The sequence below is a fragment of the Humulus lupulus genome, chromosome 8, assembly GCF_963169125.1.
Source record: "Humulus lupulus chromosome 8, drHumLupu1.1, whole genome shotgun sequence".
NCBI classification, from domain to species: domain Eukaryota; kingdom Viridiplantae; phylum Streptophyta; class Magnoliopsida; order Rosales; family Cannabaceae; genus Humulus; species Humulus lupulus.
In genome coordinates, this window is record NC_084800.1 from 33799808 (window position 1) to 33822476 (window position 22669).

General features: G+C 31.2%; 1 long non-coding RNA gene and 1 other non-coding gene across 2 annotated transcripts; both read left to right on the top strand.

Moving 5' to 3' along the window:
• Positions 1–8620: 8620 nt before the first annotated feature.
• LOC133793668 (uncharacterized) lies at positions 8621–14163 on the top strand. The gene is made up of 2 exons (XR_009874916.1): positions 8621–8686; positions 13963–14163. It is a non-coding gene; the product is annotated as an uncharacterized LOC133793668 (long non-coding RNA).
• A 1020-nt stretch (positions 14164–15183) lies between these two features.
• On the top strand, positions 15184–15271 carry LOC133799178 (small nucleolar RNA R11/Z151). The gene has a single exon (XR_009876372.1). It is a non-coding gene; the product is annotated as a small nucleolar RNA R11/Z151 (small nucleolar RNA).
• The last annotated feature ends 7398 nt before the right edge of the window (positions 15272–22669 follow it).

Here is a 22669-nt window from a genome sequence, read left to right on the forward strand (position 1 = left end):
AAGCCGTATGTCAATCATTGGCAGGGATAAGTGCCTGATGGTTATTCATCGAATGTTCGAAACTTGGTGTCTATGGAAGATTTGAAGTTAATTGGAATGAAATCACATGATTGTCATATATTAATGCAACAATTACTTCCAATTGCCATTCGGTCAGTTTTACCAAAAAGAGTTAGAGATAGTGTGACAAGTGTGTGCATCTTCTTTAATCAACTATGCGGAAAAGAATTGGAAATGAAGAAGTTGAATGCATTGCATGATGAAATAGTTGAAACTTTATGCAAGCTTGAAAAATATTTTCCACCATCTTTTTTTGACATCATGATACATTTGATGGTCCATTTAGTAAGAGAAGCAAAGTTGTGTGGGCTAGTTTGGGCGAGATGGATGTATCCATTTGAAAGGAATATGAAGGTGTTGAAAGGATATGTACGTAATCACCATCGCCCTGAAGCTTGTATGGTTGAGTGTTATTTAGCAGAAGAAGCTATGGAATTTTGTTCAGAGTACATGGTTGGAATCGACACAATCGGAATTAGCAAACCACGGAATAACTTGGATGGAGTTAATAGAGGATTACGGAAAGGAACAGTAGTGACCATATCTCGTGCAGAATTAGATCAATCTCATTTAGTTGTGTTGGAAAACAATCCTGAGGTTCAACCATATATAAAGTAAGTTATAAATTTAATAAACATTAAGCTCATTTTTATGTATAATTGAAATTTTAATGTTGCACTTTGTATTTGCAGTGAGCACATGGAGTTTTTACAATCAATGATTCCCAACAAGGTTAAAAATAAACAGAAATGGATTATAGATGAGCATAATAAAACATTTAGTCGATGGTTGAAAAATACTATTCTAGTAAGGTTGGGAGAAGAAAACCATGGAGTGTCGACAGAGTTAAAACGCATATCATTTGGAGCAAGTGTTCATGTAATAAAGCAAAACAAATGTTTTACGTAACTGATCCTGCTGATGATAAATGGTCAGTTGTTTTACGAACCCCGGAAAGGCAGTTTATAGAAGATGAAAATGACGAAGAAAATGATGATTTGTTTCATGACAATTTTATTGTTGGACAACCAATACATGAGCAAGTTGAGCAAATCCATGATTTCAATGAAGATGATGATGATGGGGAATACATTAAAAATGATATTAGAGACGAAATATGGGTAGATTGTGAATCAACCAAGAAAAGAAAAAGGAAAAGAAAATGTGTCCAGTGAGTAATGTATTCATTTTTATGTTAAATATGTATTTATTTATGTCATAATTGTAACGTTAATTCTTGTTTATGTGCAAATGACAATTTCTGAAGGGGATAACACACCAAATAGGTGAGGCCCAACAAAGAAGAACAATATCAATAATAAAAAAGCTAAGGGAATAAAGAGAAATATTAAGTTTAATGATAAAGGCCAACCTATAGGGAAATCATATAGTGAGATGCAATCGTACCTTGGAGTTAAAACTAGGAGAACGGTCTCTCTCAATTATAAGGATTGGAGACAAGTCCCATAACAATTGAAGAATAAAATATGGGAGGATGTATATGTAAGAAAATATTTTAATTACTTTAATATATTGATCATTTTCATGAATTACTTTGCATTTCATTAATCATTTTCTTTCTATTTCAGGGTGCCTTTAACATTCCAGAAAATTGGAAACCAGAATTAATTAAATGTGCAGGAAGAATGATGAGAGATTTTAAGACCAACATCACTAGTGACTACATCTACCCTTTGGCAAAAGACGGTCTGATAGATGAACTCCAAATACTTCCTAAGAAATATCCAGAACTTGACCTAGAAGATTAGAGGACATTTGTTAGCCACCGTTTATCTCCTGAGTTTCCGGTACTATTATGTATATCTATTGTTGACGCGGTTCTTCGGCAACAGATAATTAATTGAATAAAGAGCGGGATTAGTGCTAAATAATGAACCGTAATAGATGAATGATCTCAAAATAAAATGATAACACAAATACTTTTTTAGGTGGTTCAAATGTTAAAATCCTTCTAGTCCACCAGCCAATATTATTGATATCTCTCTAATATTCTTTACAGGGTATTTCCTTACAAAATAGAATCCAACCCCTTGCAACTCCCAGGGTCTCCATATTTATAGGGAGAGGACATCTGGGGGTTGGCAATGGAGGTCATCCCGTGACCTTCTTACCCATCATGTCACTTCTGTGACATTCATGATTAATTCCTAAAACCTGACAATGAAGTGTGGTGTAATCAATAAGAAATGAGGATAATGGGCCGCACGGCCCAACCCAGTCGTGGGTGCCTGAACACGCATGTTTATGCTGCGTGTCCGAGAATTCAGGGATGGATTAGACACGTGATGTCTGATATATGCACGTTTACATTGTGTGGTTGACTTTATAAGGGGTCAGAGGTGACAACTTAAACTCGCACCTCGAGCTTGACGTTCCCTCAGCTCGTGGTGTCCATACTTCTGACCCGACTCCTTAGTAATCTTGTTAATCTGTTGGTTATCTCGAGCTAAAGAGGTAGGACCTGGTAACAGCAGCTCCGGATACGTGGCATCCACGTGGCTGATATAATTATGCCCTTTCTCAGCTCGCTAATAGCCCGTGGATATTTAGGGCGTACATCTATTATGTATATGATTTATTAGTTTTGAAATACTAATAATTGCTTAAAAACTTATTGTTACTTATTTTATGTAGGCTTTGCGGGAAGCACAACGTGAAAGAGCTCTCAAATATACTTCGAGGCATCGTACATCTCGTAGAGGGCTTGCCAATGTTAGAGAGGACTTGGTAAGTAATTCACATTACTATTTTACAACTGTCAACCTGTTATGAAGAATATTGCACTCACCAACTTTAATTAATTGTTGTATGTTGTAGAAAAATGAACTAGGTGTGGCAGATGTAGAACGGTACCAAGTTTGGATAAGAGCACGAGAAAAGAAGAAGGTTCTTGTCACAGATTTGGACAAACAAATTGAAGCAAGAATTGTAAGTGGTTTCAAGCAAGTATTTTAAAGTAATGTAGGAATGATAAAGTTCTTATAAGTCACTAATATAAGTGACCACTTGTTTGTTTCACAGAATGAGCTGAAAGAAAAAGTTAGTAGTGGAGAAATTATTGCAAAGGGTCGGAATGACATATTAACGCAAGCTTTAGGGACACCTGAGCACCTAGGGCGTGTTAGAGCACTTGGGTATGATATTATTTTTTATTTGTTGCATTTAACTTCATTCTATAATATTTTAGTTTTTAAATAAATTTGGTTGATTATTGTAGGTCGTTTGCGAAGATTTTGTCCGTCTTTGAAAGAAAACCAAAAATAGCAACAGAAATGGTTGATGTTGTTAGTAAGAAAGATGCACAAATTGCGAGGCTCAGAGCAGAACTTAAAGCTTTAGAGGAGGAAAAAGCTAAACAAGCAGGTGGGATAGATGATATGGATGAACACGACAACGATGACGAGCAGAACGATGAAGAATGTCACACACCGCACATGCAGGATGACACACTGTACATGCAGGATGTGTTACTTTGTTCAGATAATATTCATAATGTGGTGGCAGAGGGTGTTATCATTGATGGGGTGGGTCCACTGACTATTCATGGTGTTCAATTGACAGACGAATATGCAAGGGTGCGAGTCACCAAAATATTACAAGAGGATGCTGAAATCTCATGTTCTGTTGGGGAGATACACTATGTTCGAGATACTTATGATGTATTCATTCCTTGGCCAAAAGAATTAGTTATGACTGATCAGGTATAAACGAATTCTTTAATTTGTTACCTATTAAAATATTTATTGGTCTATTATTTTAATATTATTTTTACTTGATGTTGTGTAGGGTCCTCTAAAAAAGAAACCTCCTATGTCAAAAAGCCCATCCAAGGATAAGACGAACCGTAATTCTTTGACTAGCCCACATCTGTCATCAGCTGGGTCTCACGTCAATCCAGAAAACACTCTGACCGAAGGCCAACCATTTGCCGATCACATCATGAATCGCATCCATGTTAGCCTTCAGTTTATGGTGAGAGAATTTTGCAGAGTTAAGGGAATGAACACAGTCGTCTCAATTCCAATGGACCCATCATTCATGAATCGCGAGTCAATCTTTATAACTTCAGAGGATGTGGAACAAGTTGCTACTTTGCATATGATTGGAGGCTCAACAATGATATTCGGATTAAGGTATCCCTTCAACTAATTCTTTGGAATGATATGAAATTTAGAATCAGTTATGAGTAATGCTCTGTGATCTGTTGCAAATTTTCATAGTAAATTGAATGTTTACAGGTTTGGGTAGTCATATTTATAGGGGAAACTCTGCCGAAATTTTTCAAAAATATTTAACACTTAAGAAAATTTTGCAGATGCATTTGGGAGCCCTATTTCCAAATCGGCGTGTCTTTTACAAGTTTTTTGACATTGAATGTCTTAGCATTAATAATGTTAACGATGTAGAACGATCAACCATTGACTTGGCAGATTGGTTGATGACCATGGATAGAGTTGGTCAACTATACTTTATACCTTGGAACATACGGTAAGAAATAGTGTAAACTTTTCTTATTTGATTATTCATATATTAAAATTTTAATTATTTTACTTAACACGCTTCTTATTTTAGAGAACATTGGATGTTGGTGATTGCAATGTCAAAAGGAAAAATCATGTTCTTGGATCCACTGAAAGCACACAAACGTCCTGAAGAAATTGATTCAATGATAATGAGGTAAGTTTTAAATTTTTGAAAATATTTCTTAATATGCAACAACTATTACATGTTACTACATTTTAATAACTTTTGTTAATTTTCTTTTTAAATAGTGCATATTATAAGGCTTCTTCCAATGAATTACTCGGCAATCCTACAAAGATATTCAATGTTTCATGTTCAAGACAACCACAAAGTCATGAATGTGGTTTTTATGTGTTGAAGTACATTAGAGATCTTGTTCGGGCATCAAATGCAATAGAAACCTTAAAAGAAAAAGTAAGTTCATTTTTTATAGGGTTTATACCATTTTGGACCCTGTGTTTTTTCCCATTACTTATTTGGACCCTGTGTTTTGAAAAATTACTTTTTGGACCCTATGTTTTGTAAAATGGTTAAAATAAAACCCTAAATCTGATTTTGGTCAATGTTTTCTCAACTAAAATCACAAATAATTTACCAAACTAACAATTCAGAACAAAAATAAAATCATTATGCTTAAAAACTGTGTTGTTATATTCAATTTTTTCTTCATCAAAATTGAGTTTAGGGTTCTATTTTAACAATTTTACAAAACACAAGGTCCAAAAAGTAATTTATCAAAACACAGGGTCCAAACAGGTAATGGGAAAAAACACAGGGTCTAAAAATGTATAAACCCTTTTTTATAACTTATTTTGGTATCGATAATCTATAAAATTAATTTATATTTATTAACTTTACAGTTTGATGGGAAGAAGCAATATTGTGAGATTGCAAACCTCTTGCCAATCCAACACGAATGGTTAGGTCAATTGAAGACATACATTTATCAGTAAATCTATTTTGTTTATAAGTTCGTTCAGTTGTAAGTTTAGTTTTTTGTAAATGTATTAATGTTAAGGCTAGCTATCTTAGTTAAGTACTTGTGTTTTATATGCTTATGATGACATTTTTAATTAATGAAAGTTATCATATTTTCATTCAAAAAAAATTCTTAACCAATTCCAATTGTAAAAATATATATAACTGTAAATTCATATAATTAGACCATTTAAATAAAATTAGGCCAAATATATATATATATATATAAATAGAATTTGGCCATTTAAAAATAATCAGAAATATATATTAAAAAAAAATGCAGGGCACTTTCTACTTCGGTTTTTAGGTAAAAACTGAAGTAATTTCCACTTCGGTTTTACCTAAGAACCGAAGTAGAATGTCCCATTTCTACTTCGGTTCTTAGGTAAAAACCGAAGTGGAAAGTGGCCCTTTTACTTCGCTTTTTACCTAAAAACCGAAGTAGAAAGTGCCCAGGATGGATGCGTGCACCACTTTCTACTTCGGTTATTATGTAAAAACCGAAGTAAAAAGTGGGGATTCTACTTCGGTTTTTAACTACTTTTTACTTCGCTCCGAACTACTGTGGTTGCGAATTTTAGCGAAAACCGAAGTAAATCAAGTTTAAAAACCGAAGTAAAAGCCCATTTTCCTTGTTGTGACGCCATATACACCAGCACAAATTAATGAAATGCGACAACATTGGGCGAACCATATGCTACTGATAGTTCAAAGTCATCATCCCAAATATTAGGTTTTTTTTGTTGTTTACTTTTTCTTTCTTACTATATGTCTAGCTAGCTAGTGTAATATTGTTAATTTTATGTTTAACAACAAATATTACATTTTTGTATATTTAGCTAGCTAAAACATATTATATACGTATTTCGGTTTTATTAAAGAAAATTCACAATTTAAATTTATATATAATTCAGATTTTTTAATTAATAAATTTAATTCCATTTTTAAAAATTAATATATTTAATTCTATTAATTAATATACTGAAAATAATTATTTAATTATTATTTTTTATTTAAAAAAAATACAAAAACCAATAATGAATACTCACGAAATGAGACATTGAATGTATACAAAGTCTTTTCAAGGGAGACGTAGGTACCCTATGATGACTCCTAGGATGAGATTTTATAGACATTCAACGTCTTCTCCTAGGAGTCATCATAGAATGTACGATTTACACCACTATTAATTTTTTTTTTATGAATACAAAATTATACATTATAAAAAAAAACCTCTATTAAAAAAATATATATTTCCCCACTATATCTCTACATTAATGTTTATATAATTAGTTTTTTTTTCACTTTAATTAAACGTACACTACTACAAAATACCCTTTACGGGACACTTTTTTAGGACATGCACATAAATACAAGTCCTTAAAAATATTTATGGAGTTTTTAAGGACACTCATTGATAGTCCTAAAAAAACACAATTTAGGACTCACAATGAGTGTCCTAACAAAATATATGAGTCCTAAAAAAAATTTGAGATAAAAAATAAGTATTTTTTTACTTAATAATTTTAAGGACTTGCTTTGAGAGTCCTTAATACTCTTTTAGGACTCACAAAGCAAGTTCTTAAAATTGTTAGTAAAAAGGACACATGAAAACTTACTTTTTTCGAAATTGGGGAGAATTCAAATTTTTCAGCACACACAAAATAAAGCTCTCACATTTGGGGATTAAATTAGGTTTGGACTGTGTAAGCTTCGGCAGGCTTGTTGGAGGGTGGTTGCTAGTGGTGAACAACGACTTGGGTGGTGAGGCGGCTTGGGTGGTGAACGGCGACGGAGGAGGCGAGGTGAGTAGCAAGCGTCGGCCCGTGGGTTCTCAGCTCCAGCGTCGCAGGTTCTCCGGCGTCGTGGGTTCTCAGCTCCAGCGTCGTGGGTTCTCCGACTGGTTGCAGCGGCGGCGATGGTTCTCGGCGGCGGCACAGCATCTGGACGGCCTTGGCTCTTGGCGGCGCTGGTGCTCGTCGAAGGCTCGATTCAGGTATATCTTTGTTTTTAATTTTTTTTTTAAATATTACATTATAGCAGTAGTTTTTTAAAATATTTTTTTTAAATATATATATAATAAATAAATATATATAGCAGCAGTTTTTTTTTAGTTTTAGAGTGCATAAATATATACATATATATATAATAAATATTACATTATAGATTATATTAATGTAGTAATAATTTTAATACCCTAATAATATATCAAATTCTAAACTTAATCTTAGATATTCAGTAATTTATGGAATTATTCTAATTAAAAATTAGACAAAATATTCTCAAGTAGAGAGAATTTTGTATTTATTTATTCCATATTTCATTACACTAACTTGTATGTATGCCATTTTTCTTATTTATTGACTTTTATTTTTTTTTGTTATAAAATTATTAACATTTGACATTTTTAAATAAATACTTTATCTTATAAATATATATGTATGCTATTTATAAATATTTTGTAATTGATAATATTATAATTTCAAATTTTAACTTATAGATAATATAGGGTATTAATATAATTTATAGTTTTAATATACAAATAAATATACTTTTGATTTAAAAAATTAAAATATGATTAAAAAAAAAACAAATACCAATACCCATGTGCAATTTTCTAACTACAACTGAAATAAATGAGTGTTTCTTAGTATTTCTTCATTTAAAATTTATAGATTATCTTTTTTTTTTTAAAAAAAAACCATAGGTTTGGAGTTTGAGATTTTTGTCAAACAATTTTTTTAGTTTTGTTTTTTGATAAAATTAGGATGACACATTTTAGACAAATAATAAAGGTCATTACAAATAAAAAATAAATAGCAATTGTTTGGTATTGATTTTCATTTTTCAATTTTAGTTATACATATGGTCAACTTCATGACTTTTTATAATATGAAAATAAATAATTAGTTAACATTAGGATGTTGATTAAAAAGAAAAAGTTATGAGATTAGGGTAATTTTGGCATTGCAATACTTATGTGAACTTTTTAAAATCAAATGTCAATATTTTACATTTTTCTTTTTTTACAATGTTGATTAAAATGAATAGGTTAATATTTTGATTGGTCTTAAAGCATTGGATTGGTAGCTAATTGCAAGAGGTATGTTGTATTTGATTTTTTTTTAATTTTCAATATTTTACAATTTTGAATGATAATTGTATTACTTTAGTGGAGTTTGAATATCTTAGATATTCATCCGTAGTGAAGTAGGTTCTGAGAATTCTGTGTGCTGCGGTGATAACGGAAGATTGAGAACTTGCATGTCTTAGTGAAGTAGGTTCTGAGAATTTTGTATGCTGCGGTGATATATGGATGAAAACTTGTGTGTTGTTTGATTTGTTTTACATGTTGGTGTTGAATGTGACAGATGGCTAGGCTAGTAAATTAGGGGATATGTTGTCCGATTTTTTATAGATAGTGGCATGTTGACTTTTCTCTTTTTCTTCTATTTTCAGTGCAAGATGTGTATTTTACTATGTTTTAATTTTCATGTAATATGTTTTTTTTTTGTAACCTATTTTTTTGTTAAATTTTCATGTAGTATATTTCTATTAATTGATGTCGTGCTTTGCTCAGTCAGATTATGTTGTGTGATTATATCATTATAGTAATTTATGCATGTTCTACAATTTTCTTGCATAGCACCTTTGAGCATATTTGGGCCAAGCCGGATATTTTTGTGCCTAACAGTACCTACTTCCACTTATACAAAGCCTTAAGCTCTTCTTTTTTATCCATTGGTTCCTCATGCAAGCCCAAGGCCTTTCTTTGTCTCTTTTGTAAACACCAATTTTTTATTTAAATTGTTTTTAGCAAATTTATGATCATGAGTATCGTCCGAAATGTGTTCAAGAGAGTCCATGAGTTTTAGTTAGCCAGTCGTGGTTGCTTAACTAACTTTGTTACAATAGCCATGTGATGGATTGTTATTTCCGTTTTAGGTTCTTGAGCTTTATATAGTCTCTTGTGCACTAATGAGAACTAACTTTTTCTATCTTTTCTCCAAACAAAACAAGAATGATATGAGAATATATATTGAATTATTTTGTATATTTTACTTAGAACCAAACAAAACAACTCTAATTACATGATCAATCAACAAAAATTATTGCATATACTTACATTACATGATCAATCAACAAAATTATTGCATATAGATTTCTTTTCAATCACTACTCCATTTCTTTTCATTCACTATATCCACACACACACACATATATATATATATGTGTGTCAACCATGATTCTACAAACGAGTGTTGACTAATTATAAGAACATAAATAATAAGCTTTGAAACGAAAAAGGAAAGTAACTTGGTGAAACTTTTAAAGAATTTTACTTTTAAAATTGACACGAAAGTGAGAGAGAATAATATGTAATTAATTAATAATGGTCATATAACGTCCCTAAGGTAGGGTACGTCTGCCACATACTCGTAATTCCAGGGTTTACGAGTATGTAAGGCACTTGACCAAAAGAATTAAATAAAATGATACGAAGAAATACAGAAAAATTTAAAACTTTTATATAAACTTATTAGAAGAAATTATTACACGTATGAATACTTTAAATTTAAGGCAGGCATATGAAAACTCTAAACCATTATTGCATTGCTACTGAGTCCGTGCTCCACAAGTTGCTCAACAGCTAAAGCCACACCTGGAAAAATGTTGGAAAATAACATAATGAGCTAACGCTCAGTAAGCAAATCTCATGCATACACATACACATGAATGTCGTGAGTTTGTAGTGCACATATACTAATATGCTGACTTATATACTTATGCATTTCATTTATTGCTCATGCACTTTCAAACTTTATTTTTATGCTCTTTCTTTTAGTTTCACATTTTTATGGGCCCAATATCACTTGTGCACACTGTTTGATTCGGCCAATGCCTGCAGGGCTTGTTACACATATCATATAGAATCCCATGGGTTCTCCTCCGGCTAGCCATCATCTCAGCTAGGCTCATCATAACACTCATTTCATCGTCGCCATAGCTGCCATCCTTATTACACATATGGAGGAGAAAGACGGGAACATGGCAAGCATGTCTGAATGGTCAACTCTGACCTAGCCCATACTAGTGGGCAGCCACTATTAGTCTTATAGACCTCCGTCTTCTTTGCTGAACTTACTTAATTGCTTCATCAAAACAGTGGCACCCTTTTTAAACATATTATTATCACTTTGCTTAAGTCTTGTGTCATTAAAATGTTAAATTTTACATAAGACTTTTCAAGGCATTTCATAACTTTTCTCATATTCATATGCATGGTCTTATATCACATAATAATGTATCACATAACTGTACATGCCATGCATACATGCTGATGCTGAAATGCCAATGTTCATGTTCATGATTCATGTTGATGGTATTCAATCAAGGCATTGTATCACATCTCATATAACTCAAAACATCTTTAGTCATAATACATGAAGCTTTGGGTTGGTGGCGTTGTTATACCTTAACGTAGAGCTATGGCTCAGGTCTAAGGTTTCCAGCCTAAAAACTTAAACACTTCATATATCATAACATATAACAAATCATGAACATAAAGTAATCCACATATCCATCAACATAAGAACACATACTTGCACATAATTCATATCATTCTTAACCAAGTAAGACATCTTTCACATATCACGGAATTCATCAATTACATATCACACAACACCCTTATGGTGTTCATATAACCATTCTTCACATACTTATCATATGCATCATCATCATACCATACTTAACTCATCAGATGTACACAATCAATGTAGTCATGCATCTTACACTTAAGCACAAATGGTGAGATTTACTTACCTTAGGTCCTTAGCTTATTTTAAAATTGCTCAGCAAGAGTCAATCAATCAAATCCATACAAATCTTATTCAAGGCACATCATTTATTAAATTCTATCAAAATCGTAAATATACACTATTGATAGTGTATATTAACAATACCATATACCATATGAATGATAATAATAATTATTATCAACGTAATACAAATAACTCTTCATATAAAATCATGCTTTAAACCTTGCTCATAAGATAATGTACTCTTATGATAATAATAACAAGAATAATAATTATCGTCTATAAATAAACTTACTTCAATATTAATAACAAAAATACTTCAATAACAATACATATATGAATGTATATATTCAAATAGTCATTTTATAAAAGAAATCATATTTTTAACATAAAGTTGTAATAATCGATATAATTATATTATTATTAGTTGGTCATAATATCAATTCCAGTGATATAATAAATATACTTTATCCAAAATTTACTGGTCTTACAAATATCAATAACTGTAAGAAACTAATACTGATATTATTTTGATATTCAAATATTAACAAAATATTAATATATAAGAATAATTGTTAAATAATAGGTTTACTATAAATCACACTTTTCATTTATATATATATATATGAAACTATATTCTTGATTTACTTAACAAAATAATAACAATAATAATTAAAATTACTTAATCATAAAAATTTCCATATTAATATAAAATCAATTAAATATGTATTCTTATACTTTATTTAATATCTAATATTTTCTAGAAAATTGGACAGCACAACGGCTATAAAGTGGACAATCCCAAAATCAAAACCTGTATAAAAATACATATAATCCCAGACAGCCAGTAAATTACAGAAAATATTCCATATATCAATAATATATAATTATATACTATAAATACACATAATAACAATTACTCTAATCAATCACAATCAAATCACAATATAGGTCAAAGAAATTATACCACAATGATCGGGTTCCACAACAAGTCAAACGGTGATTTTCTGAAACTCAAAACGTACTTCGGAACCTCGAACACTAAGTTTCGACCGTCGGTCTACGGTGGATCGCGATGGCTCGTGGTGGGCCCACCACCCAACTATGGTAGATGTAGGAACAAGTTATTGGGTTTTGAAGCCCACAACACGAGGAGCACGATGGTGGTGACGGATCGGCAAACGGATGCCCGAGGTGGCCGAATCGCAACTTTGAAGTCGCGGGGTGGCCGAACTTAAATCGAGTGGTTGAGGCGTTTAATCGGCGAGTGAGCTCTAGATTCCCGCGTGGGACGATAGTTCGGAGGCCTCTGAATCCAACGGTCCGGCGCGTGGCTAAAAGTGGTGGCCAGAAAGTACTCCTGCGTCGTCGGCAACAGTAGCACGCAGAGAGAGAGAAAGAGAGAGAGAGAGAGAGAGAGTTTCTGAGGAGAGAGAGAGAGGGGCTCAGGTAAAAAGAAAGGCTGAAGCCTTTTTTTTTTAAATTACACTTGGACCCAAAATACTAAAATTCTTTTCAAATAAGCCCTTTAGCAAAACTTTCTTAATTTTATAAAAATCCCCAATTAAAATTATATGACATTTGGGTCCAATACTTGACTACTCAAGTTTCTCTCTCTTTAATCTCATTAAAACATAAAATGATATTTTAAACACTATTTTTCCATTACTATTTCTTAAATTTGTAAACTTGTACATTTTATGTATTAAAACTCTGATTTATAATAAAAAATGTATAATGAAAATGTTGGATATTACAGGTCACATGTGTGGAGATTCCCAGAATTTTCCACGAACGATCGAGAGGTTAGAGTTAGAAGTATATATTACTCTAACTCAGAATCTTACATTTTATATACTAATTAATTTTTTTTTTTAGGGAAATTATTCCGAGTTATTATTATCATAATTTTATTAGACATATCATTATCATCTCAGTTCAGTTATAATGTATACTTTTTTTTATTCATGAATTGGTGAAAACTGAAAACAAAATAAAGTTGGGAGCGTTTGGACCACTATATATATAAATATATTCAGTACATATATTACTTTATGTTTTAATTTAAGGCATTATTAATCACACATATAAGTCTCCAAAACTGTAGAAGAACATCAAGGAAGGAATGTTTGGCATGGTATACTCAAAAATTGTTTTTTATTATTAAAAACAAAAAAATATTCTTGGAGAGAAAATTAGAGTGTTTAACATCATTTTGAGATAAAATTTATATAAAAAAAATAATATGTAGATTGAAAAAGAAAAAATTATTTATGTGTTTTCCTGGAAAGCCTCAAAAATGATCTTTTCTCCAATCTACATGATTTGGTGATCTTTTACATGTATGGGCTTTCAATTATTTAATTGCTTATGCAATTTTGTTTTATTATGACTGGGAAAACTTATCTCTCACTGGTTTGATTTTGTTTGAATGTTTAGTTAGAACTTGCTCTTGCATCTGAATATTATTAATCTAGGGTCTGGTGTTTGGGGATTTTGGACTCCTTTGTTCTGATCTCTGATATTTGTTATGTTCCTCTGGGTTTTGCTTCTTTTTTAGGGGAGTGTCAGTGATGCATTGTGGCCTTGCTGATATGTGTGATCTTCTCAGTTATAGGCTTGATTTTGTTTGAGGATTATGCTCTGTTTTTTTTGTTTTTTTGGTTGCACAAGACTTCTCTATTCTTACTCCTCCTACAACTCTTGTCTTTTCTTGTTCTTGACTCATTTTGTTTACCTAAATATTTTTTATTTGAGACTAGACTAGTTAGGGACTTATATATACACATATATAAATATGCTAGGAGGGCAAAACTTTATGTGGAGATCAAAACCAAAATTGGACGGGCCGGGCATTATTAACTTTATCTTTTCAATTGTTAAAAATGTAAGAGAAGAATGTAGTGTAGGAGACAAGAAAGAATGAAAACTAAAAAATGGGTTAGAGGTATGGACACCTTCCTTTAAGGTTTTATTTGGCCACACTTCTCAAAGGTTATTAAGAGTTTTGTATGAGTAATATCACTACCAAGATACAACAGACTTGTAGGCTAATATCCAGCAAAATATTGAACAAACAAAAGGAGATATGAAATCTGTGAAACCTGAGGTATTTATTGATGTTTTGATACCTATTCATGAACCAACACATTCTTTCATGAAACATTACATTGTTTCATGAGCTATCTTAGCACCTATTCATGAATCATTACGCTACTTCATGAAACATTAAATTGGTACCCATTCATGGATCATTACAAATCTTCATGAAACATTTTCAGAGAAATGTTACAGTTTCTACAACAAATTTTTTTTGTAATTTTCCCTTACATACTCACTTTGATCATCTAATTAATAATGTCACCTAGGTACATTAACCTAACCAAATAGTAATTATGCAATTTCAGTCAATTGTTAATTCTTTAAAAAAAATAAACAAAAAAGTCAAATGTGAATAAGATTATATTACTATTTTTAGTTCATTTTATAAATTAATTAATCAAATATTAGTGCAATTAATAGTAGTTATAATTATATATGACGATATTTGTTATTCTTGTTTGATATTGGGGATTAAATATATTTTTGAGCCTTGATGATGATTTGATGTTAAAGTTTTATGTTTGAGTCTGAGCATAGCTCTCAAATTTACTGTTGGTCTTTAATTAAAGCTATTTTTGCTGATAGAAATTTACTGTTGGTCTTTAGAGAATTGATAGAAATTTATGATGGTGATGCTAGAATCTTATTTCGAACATTTACATCTTTTATTATTAAAATTAGGCTTATGATGATAACATTAATAATCTTAGCGGATTTCGGTGAGATTTTATAGTTAATGATTTTAATGTTACACACACTAAAAGCCCTTTTTTATTAATAGAATTTTAACAGAAAAACAATGAAGGAATATCCCATTTTAGTGTTTGATTTGGTAATTATGTTTTTCTTTGATCAAACGAAGGAATGTGTATGTGTTTATTCTCTAATTGCTTTAGTATTATACTTTAGTGGAGTTTGAATATCTTAGATATTCATCCGTAGTGAAGTAGGTTATGGGAATTCTGTGTGCTGCGGTGATAACGGAAGATTGAGAACTTGCATGTCTTAGTGAAGTAGGTTCTGAGAATTTTGTGTGCTGCGGTGATATATGGATGAAAACTTGTGTGTTGTTTGATTTGTTTGACATGTTTGTGTTGATTGTGATAGATGGCTAGGCTAGTAAATTAGGGATATGTTGTCCGATTTTCTATAGATTTTTTGTACTTAGTTTTGTGTGGAAATATGAAAAAGATTGCTGCCACTGTTTTTAATGGATTAATATGGTAGATTTATGGTCTCTTTTGTTGCTGATTTTGGTGTAGTTTGCTACTGTTTTGAAATACCTTTATGTACTGGATGAATAAGATTTTATGAAATAGTACTATTTAATAAGATATTGTTTGCTCCTTGACTATATGAATACCTATAATGATAATGATAGTTTAATTCTCGCATTTATTATATATATATTTATAATTTTTGTCTGTCTACTTATTTATAAGTTTGAATTATAATATATTTATAATTAAATAACTTTTTTATAATGTGCAAGTCTATATTGAGATGTATTTCTTTGGCGCAATACTATATTGAGATGCATTTCTTCAACATTGACAGTTGAAGTTTTTAGAATAAAAAATATATTTTACTAACATTGTATACATTTCTTGTTTAATATTTGGTGATGATAAAATTTGATTGTAGTATAAACTATCATGTAATATGATTTTGTAATCCGAGTAGACTAAATACTGAAATGATATTTTTGAGTAATTAATAAAAAATTATTTTGTTGTATTTTCTTTTGAAATTTTAGAAATCTAACATATAGAATACATTTTGGACACTCAAAGGGATATATTTTTTCTAAATCAAAACGAAAATTGTAGCTGCATTTTTTTTTTTAAAAAAAATTACTTTTAAGGGCATGCAAAGCGAGTCCTAAAAAATTACTTAAAACACTCAACCAGATTTTTTAGGACTCGCAATGGGAGTCCTAAAAACTTAATTAAAGACATCGCACCAGATTTTTTAGGACTCGCACCAGATTTTTTAGGACTCGCGTTGCGAGTCCTAAAAACTTAATTAAAGGCACTCAACAAGATTTTTTAGGACTCGCAATGCGAGTCCTAAAAACTTAATTAAAGGCACTCAACTAGATTTTTTAGGACTCGCGATGCGAGTCCTAAAAAACCTTAGTTTTTAAGGCTCTCAAATAGAGGACTCACGCTCCGCGAGTCCTAAAAAAATTTTTAGGACTCGCAATGCTAGTCCTAAAAAACCATTTTTGTAGTAGTGGTAGTATCCTACATTCATATTTTATTTATCTAAACTTATATTTTGTATCATTTTAACTTTTATAAATTGACAACCTAATTGTTTGGGGGTGTTTGTGTTTAGAGAGGATGTCAAGAAATATCATTTCTGATTTAAAATTATACTAGGATATATAAATTAACCCAAACAAAATTATATTTATAAATAATTAATCAATAATTAAAGAATGAGGGGAAGAAATAAGATGTGCTATAAAAGCACTCAATTTCATTAGAGTGTTGCTATTTGGCACCTTAATGTGTCCAACACCACATGAGGTGTCGCCTTATGATTGGTTAGCGATATCCCAAATCCTTATTAAATTCAAATAAGTGGGACCCGATATTGGATTGCACCAATAGCAGTATGCCACCTACTTATGGTGTTGGGCATCGGTGGTGCCCCTTAGGCCAACTACAATCGAACGGTATATCACCAAATTTTTGGTGATTTTACACTAATTGTCTTCCAACCGAATGATATATTACATAACATATATGCTGTTATCTACAGTTGCCCATCAAATTTGAGGTGGCATGTAAACCATGACAAAAAATGATTTAGTATACTTTTTTACTTTTTAACTTTTTAAATATAATACGAATAAAACTTGTTAAATGTACATATATTATATTTATACGTTTTTAAAAAATAATATAATAATAAAGAATATATATTTTAGTGTAAGTTTTGGTGTTGTGGTTGGAATGGAAAAAAAATATAGTTCTAAATTTTTTTAGTTTTGATGTTAGTGTAACACCATTTATAGTGTTATGAGTTTGACACGAACTTATCAATTCTCATTTTATTATATTGGTCAACGTTGAATTCCATGGAGAGAGACTGTGATATATATACAATATATATTATATATAATAAATAGGGGTAATTAAGTGCATACATGCCAATGATTTAACATGCCTCCAATTCCAATTATATAAAATGTTAATTTTTTAAAATTTTATATTACTAATTAAATAATTATAACAATGACACACATGTAAAATTTTATTATCTATTATTATTATTATTATGTGCACTATTATTATTTTGCATGCTGTACACGCATATTATCTTTCTTAGAGCAGTTCTAATGCTTGTTTTAAAATAGTCCAAATATAAATTTTTTTAGCTAAATGATTTAATATTTACTCTATTAGTTCTTTTAAATAAATATGTATAATAACTTAGCACTAAATTCAATAAATTTTATTCTAAATATAGCTAAACTTAAATTAGTTATGTAAATAATTTTTTTGTCCTTTTTTTCTCCGATTAGCAAATTTTTTATTATTATTTTTTCTTTTTTAATATGTGATTTTTACTTTAATTATTAAATAATATTTAAATGATGTAAAAAATTATAGAATAATTAATGTATGGTGTAATGTAAAAATAAGAAGTGAAATAAAAAAATAAAATTTTAATAAAATATCTTGATAAATAGAATAGAGTAATCATGCTCTTCCCCGTTGTTCCTTTTAAAAATAAATTATTACTATTTGTAAACTGTTTCAAAGCACAATAATTTAAGATGGACAAGACAACTCTACCAGCTGAGTTCGCAGTTCACGCATTATTAACATTAATGCGATCTCAAATATATATATATATATATATATGTATATATTTATATAATAAAAAAAGTTATCCATGCCGCGTTTTTGTTTTAACGGCCTCGATCGATCTCTATCCTCGTCTCATCAGCTTATATTATATATGGTATGGGGTCTTATAAGATGACTTGATCATCATCAACTATATATTTTTTCTTCATTTTATCAATTTATATATTAATTAAATCCTTTAAATCATCTGACATTCTCCTGTTTTTTTATTTCTTTTTTGCTTTTTTCGTTTAATTCAGGATTCATATTAATTAAGTGACTTTTGTTATTTATTATATTTTTAAAAAGGATTAGTTAAGAGTATATGTGCTACTATATATTTCAGAGTATTTATATATTGCAATTTAGTATTAAAAAAATAGATTATATTTTTTTTGATCGTATTTTTTTTTATTAATTATTTAGATTTTGTATTTTAAAAAAAATATTTTTGGAACTTATATTTTATAAAATAGTTTAAATAGACTTATAAATTCAATTTTGATGAAAAAAAATTAAATATAATATTATAATTTTTAAGCAGAATGATTTTATTTTTATTCTAAATTGTTAGTTTGGTTAATTATTTATGATTTTAGTTGAGAAAATTTTGATCAAAATCGAATTTAGAATTATATATGAACTATTTTACAAAATATAAAATTTAAAAAATAATTTATTAATGATCCGAATAAATAATAAAACAAAATTAATGATAAAACAAGATAAACCCTTCAAAAGAATGTACTCTTGTGTAAAGATATTTAATCAAAATATAATAAAGTCTCGTATATTAAATGGATGTGTCAAAAAATAATTTTATAAAATATACATGTCAAGTCCTTATCTGTCAACTACAGCAAACCTGCATTAAATTCCTATCCAAAAAAATCAGTCTCTAATTGCGAAAGCCCTCGTAAAACAATATTAATTAAATTAATCAATAAAATTTTCGAATATATAATCTTCACAATATTATTTTATACTCGTTTAGGTGTAAATAATTATATTATTACTCTATAATTATATAAGAAAATAACAAAACTTCGACATAGATATTCTGATTTTTAGAAGGAGAAACGTAAATTAAGTTATTAGAATTATCATATACTCGATCGAGAGCATCATAAGTAGCTGCACCTGCATGCATATGTATGTTCTCATCATCGATTATATAATAACACACTATAATTAATTCATATTTATTGTTGTCGAGATAGTTGCTGCAGAAATAAAAAGGAACGAAATTATCAAATAATAATCTGGATTGAGTCGCGGATTAGGTCGCTCTCTTTAAGACGTTCGCGGCACTGCCCAGAGATGTGCAAGCAGACTATCAGCCCCGTCGTCCCCAGGATAAAACAACCTAGTCTAGACACTGTATCAGACCTCCACTGCACTATAGAGAACCGTCGTTTACCACAGCCCAATGAATGCTACTGCTCGGAATTTTTAATCGAAAAAATGTTGAGTGATTTTTTCAGAAAAGTAATTGCACCATTTTTAAAGAGAAAGTGGGTCTTTTTTAACAGGAATAAAAAAGACGTTTTATTAAAACGTGGGAGAGGTTCCTAAAAAATTTGAAGAGAAAATGTCTTCAGTTTTACCAACATAAATCACGTTTTTTTATTAAATAAAATAATATTCAATAAATAAATTTTTTCCAAAAAATAATAAGGTGCACACTACACCAACCAGCTCAGTTCAGTTCAGCTCGGACGGACGGACGGCGGCGCGCGCGTGTGTGGTGGTCAGGTGAGCATTTGTGTGACTCCTCCCTCTTCCACAAAAGTGGGTACCCCTTGGGGCACAACCCCAAGGCTCAAGTCCACTATCTATATATCCTTACAAATGAGTATTCTAAAACAATGTGGGACTCTTCTTCTAGGGAGTCATTAAAGCACCTTTTCTATTTTTTAATAATTTACTCTTATATAGATAAGTTCCAACAATCCCCCACTTGAATTATTTAAAAAATATTTTTTCATCGAGCAGTAACCTAAGAACAATAAGATTGAGCATAAACAAAGGTATCTTTCGACTTGAACCTTTGCATAGTGAATGCAATTTAGAATATACTAGAGTGACACGTAGTCTTGAACTCTATCTCTAACATTGCACCACACACAATCTTTCTAGGGTGTAGTCCAAAAGCCCGTGCTTTAATGGCCATGCACGTCTATCCCAGTATAGTGAACGCTCTATAAATTTGCCCAAAATTTCATAGGAAGCGGCCCCACTTCCACATTCACGTAGGTGAGTCTATCAAGAGTACTCATGTAGCTCGGTACTCCACTCCACATAGAGTATAGATCTCATTAAGAGTTTCTATTAACTCATCCTTATGTCCCTTCAGGAATTCATGCTTCAAGTTAACTTTAAGTAATAGCATGATCTATCTCATATCACATCATAACTTGTTATTACCCATTGAACCTATTTCTTGGGATCTCCAGTCTATAGGTCGGGTTACCATCATGTGTGATTCATCATTCTAAGGGCATTAGTCCCATTCCTTTTGATGTTTTAAGGACTTTATCTCTAGCTAATCCTTTCGTCAAAGGATCAGCTAAATTTTCATCGATGCGTATATGATCCACTCTTACAGCTCCAGTAGAGAGGAACTCTCTAACAGTACTGTGCTTACGTCGTATCTGACGTCTTTTACCATTGTAATAACGGTTCTGAATTTTTGCAATAGCCTCGGTACTATCACAATGGATCAACACAGCTGGTATCGGTTTTTCCCATAAAGGGATCTCAACTAGCATGCCTCTCAACTATCATGCTTCTTCACTAGCAGTAGCTAGTGCTATCATTTCTGACTCCATTGTAGATTGAGCCAGAATAGTCTGTTTTTTAGACTTCCATGAAACAGCTCCACCAGCTATGCTAAAAATATAGCCGCTGGTTGCCTTGGAGTCATCTGACAAGGTGTTCCAGTCAGCATCGCTGTATCCTTCAAGGACAGCGGGAAACCTTTGATAATGCAATCCAAGGTTCATAGTTCTCTTAAGGTACCTCATGACCCTTTCTATAGCATGCCAATGCTCAATACTAGGTCTACTAGTAAACCTGCACAATAGTCCCACAACATAGGCAATGTCGGGTCTAGTACAATCAGTGGCATACCTAAGACTGCCAATGATGCTCGCATACTCTGTTTGTCTTACACCATCACCAGTGTTCTTAAATAGCTTTACACTGGGATCATAGGGTGTACACACAGGTTTACAGTTAAAGTAATTGTATTTCTTTAAAATCTTCTCAATGTAATGAGATTGATCCAAAGAAATTCCCTTTTCAGACCTAGTGATCTTTATACCAAGGATCACATTCGCATCTCCTAGATCTTTCATATCAAAGTTTTCACATAGCACATATTTCACATCATTTATGACATGCAAGTTCGAACCAAAAATAAGCAAGTCATCCACATATAAACATATGATGGTGCAAATGTCATTATCAGATTTATAATAAATGCATTTGTCACTTTCATTCACTTTAAAACCATGTGAGATAACTAGATTGCCAAACTTTGTATGTCATTGCTTAGGTGCCTGTTTCAAACCATACAAAGATTTATCTAATTTGCACACTTTATATTCTTGACCATGGATCACAAATCCCTCAGGTTGGTCCATGTAAATCTCTTCTTCTAATTCACCATTTAAAAAAAGCAGTTTTAACACCCATTTGGTGCACAACAAGATCATGTAAAGAAGCTAAAGCAATAAGCACACGAATAGATGTTATTCTTGTGACAGGTGAGTATGTGTCAAAGAAATCTACATTTTCTCTCTGTCTAAAACCTTTGGCCACAAGACGTACCTTGTACTTATCAACAGTACCATCTGGTTTCAATTTCTTTTTCAGAATCCATTTACATCCTATTGTCTTACATCCTGGAGGCAAATCAACTAAATGCCAGGTTTTGTTAGACTCAAGAGAGTCCATTTCATCATTAATGGCTTCCTGTCATAGGTCAGCATCTAATGAGGTCAAAGCTTCTTGGAGGTTCGAAGGATCCTCCTCTAAAGTATATGCACAAAAATCAGGACCAAAATCTTTAGAGACTCTAGTTCTTTTACTTCTTCTAGGTTCAGTTTCATTCCCCTCATGATGCTCAATGTCCCTAATCACAGGCATGTTACTAGATGATGCACCCCCACTATTTCTCAATTTAAATGGAAATCTATGTTCATAAAAATCAGCATCATTTGATTCCAAAATAACATGGTCTTTCAAATCAAAGAATCGATATGCTTTACTATTAACAACATAGCCAATAAACACACA